Below are 3,213 nucleotides of genomic sequence, written 5' to 3'. Positions count from 1 at the left end.
CGCAAGTTCGAGTTGATATCATCCTTCATTTTTGCCAAGATTGGTAAGATTGGCGACATAAAGTGAATTTCTTTTGTAGGAAAAGCATCCTCTGGTGTACGAAGTGTACTAAGTGACACTCTAATTACGCGTCAAACATAAAATGATGTGTGACCATAACGTTGTGAATTTCTTTTGTAGAGACTCTCACGTTGTGATGATATTTTACGTTTTGATGATAATCCTGCATCAAGGACCGTTCTGATTGGTCCATGAAGATCTCACGCGGATCATGCATCAAGGACCGTTGGATGATCCTGGATCCAACGGCAGCCCTCTACCCTGTAGACGAAACCTAGGTTTGTCCTTCTCGCATCTTTCATCCACCTCCCCGCCTCCTTTCTTCCTCCTCCCTCCCTTCCTCCCGAGCTCCTTCCTCTCCAGCTCCCCGATCCAATCCCTTCCCCACATCGGCGCCGCCACCCACCGCCCCGCCTGCTCCCTCACACCTTGTCGCCGTCGTCGTCGGTCATGGCCGCCGCCCCCACCCTCTCCCCTCCCCACCGCTTGCCCGACCTGCCTCCGTGTCCTCCTTCTTGGCTATCAACCAGATCCACCACTTCTGCGCGCACCTCAACCAGGACCTGCCTCCCCACCCCGTCCACCACCCCTCCATGGCTATCAACCAGATCCACCAGCACCTGTGCGCGTTCCACTTCTACGGGGACAACATGACGCGGCAGGTGGAGGCGCACCACTTCTGCGCACACCTCAACGAGGACGTGCGGTAGTGCCTCATCTTCGACGGGCCCGACGCCGACGCGCGCCTCATCGGCCTCGAGTACATCATCGTCGAGGAGCTGTTCCTCACGCTGCCCGACGAGGAGAAGCCGCTGTGGCACACCCACGAGTTCGAGGTCAGGGGCGGCGTGCTCTTCATGCGCGTCGTGCCCGGCGTCGTCGAGCGCCGCGACCTCGAGAAGGTGGCCAGGACCTATGGCAAGACCGTCCACTTCTGGCAGGTCGACCGCGGCGACGCCCTCCCGCTCGGCGTGCCCCAGATCATGATGGCCCTCACCCGGGAGGGCCAGCTCCGGCAAGACCTCGCCGACTGTAAGCATGGTTTTGTTGTCTGGTTCTTAGTTCGTTCGCCGAGTGTCGTGTCGGATTACTGATGATCGTTACGTGGTTGCAGGTGTGGAGAGGAAGTTCGGCGTGTCGTTCCAGAAGGAGACATCCTCGAGATGTAGGAGGCTGAGGCCATGGCACGCGATCCAAGCTCGTGCGCGATCTGTCCTCCTTCGGCTACCGGCAGCTGCTCCCGTTCCTCAACCAGATGGGCAGCAAGGGTAATGCCACTGGCCCTCTTCCCTGATTTCCCTCCCCTTGTGTTCACGATGCTTGTACTTGCAGTTCATTCCTCATTTCCCCAATGTGCTTTCTAGGTTCAGACATATCAAGCGTCAAGGAACTTCCCTCAGAAAACAAGGTCTCTATCCTAAACAAGGAGCTTGGTAGATCTGTTGCAGAATGGACACAGTTGCAGCACAGTTTGCACAACTGAATTTGTTTGTTTAGAGCACTGTTGCTGCCCCAAAGAAGGACGCTTCCAAGGAGGTAGAGGAGGAAGATGAGGAGGAATCCGACAAGTCCAAGTCGGAGATAAATTACGACGATGATGATGAGGGTAGTGATGAGGTATAACGCACCACATCCTGTGTACTATGTACTATCTCTTGTATCGAACTTGCTAGGCATGCTTTTTGCGTCACCAGAACAACATGGTTCACACCTGAGCATAATATCCATCCACCCCCTCCTACACTCGTAAGAGCTCAATTTAGCAAGTTATTTCTCTCCAATAGCATCTTGCCATGTTGTTTCTCTCCGATAGTGTGTTCTTTAACCTTTACATATAACATTCCTTAAGCTAGTATTGCTGTAGCACCGGTACAGCGTGTTCATGCTATTATTGCTGTGAACAGTCTTGGCACCTAGTATCAGTGGTTCAGTTGCGGAATGCAGTGCTGTTTGTGCTAACAGGATACATATTAATGTTGTATCGAAGCCATGTTTGCTTTTGTTTAAGCGGGCACTGTGTAGTCTGCTGGAAGGTTGACTTCCATTTTGCTGCTGAAAGACCACCATTTCTGTCTTACAACTGCTCTGTTCGATAAGGCTCCACCCGTTGTTTTATGAAAATGGCCTTCAGCTTCTCTCCGCTGCCAAAACAAAGTTGTACCATCAGTTTCGGATCAGCCTGGCTTGGTCACTTGTTTCACCGTGATGTTGGTTTCTGTTATTTTTATCTGAACCATTTCTGCAACTCAAATTATTCCCACCTAAACAAGCACCTTTTTGTGTGTACATGCCTTTGCACAATCATATGCGATCTGTTTTGTGCTATCAAACCATTTCTGATGGTTGTATGATATAGTAGTCGGCTGCTTTACTTAAAGTGATGATAATTTTTCTATGTTCAGTTCTGCTGCATGATTAAGGCCGTGCGCACTACTAGCATTTAATTGTCTGCCTTTTAGATGTAACATTGCAATTCAGATAATAAGTGATGTACAGTTCTGTACTGTTATGTGTCTTTGGCATTTTCTTAGAACATTTTTGTAGCTTCAACTATGAACATTTCTATCACATACCGTATCTTTAAATTTGAATCTTGATTGCTTCTGTTTACTCCGAGTCTAAGATGTGTAGTAGTAGCATTTTTATTCTTATATGTTCATTCTTATTCATATATGTTCATTCTTATTTTTTGCACAGGTGAAATGCGAATCCAAGTCCGAAGCTGCGAAGCATATCAGCAAAGAGTAGCATATTATGTATTGTAATTGTAGGCAATAGTAGGCTTATTTGGGCTGTAGTACTGTAGTATAATGTAACGATTGTAATAGACTAATGTATTATTGTTTTGGACGAATTCCATTTGCTCTTTGGATTGTTCAAAATAATGAATGTGTATGTGATTTGAATACCCCGGAAATGGTAACCTGGCAAAGGGGTTCAAGTTATAATGGTTGTTTGACATATTTTGAAATTTCTGATATGTGGGGCTGATTTTGAGATCAGGGTGAAATGTGGGACCAATCTGACTAGTGGGACCAGTACAAAAATAAAATGGCTAAAAAAGAAAATCAATAGAAAGTAAAAGGCCACAACCCAAAATTAAAAAGGCTAAAATGTTGGGGATTATTGGGCCAGGCCCATGCAGCTAAGCAA

The 3,213-nt window shown here is 47.6% G+C and overlaps 1 pseudogene; it reads left to right on the top strand.

Annotated features, from left to right (window-relative positions):
- Positions 1-372: 372 nt before the first annotated feature.
- LOC123403761 lies at positions 373-2,968 on the top strand (annotated as a pseudogene).
- The last annotated feature ends 245 nt before the right edge of the window (positions 2,969-3,213 follow it).

The sequence above is a fragment of the Hordeum vulgare genome, chromosome 6H (assembly GCF_904849725.1).
Source record: "Hordeum vulgare subsp. vulgare chromosome 6H, MorexV3_pseudomolecules_assembly, whole genome shotgun sequence".
Classification (NCBI taxonomy): domain Eukaryota; kingdom Viridiplantae; phylum Streptophyta; class Magnoliopsida; order Poales; family Poaceae; genus Hordeum; species Hordeum vulgare.
This window is presented reverse-complemented; position numbering and strand designations above follow the sequence as displayed.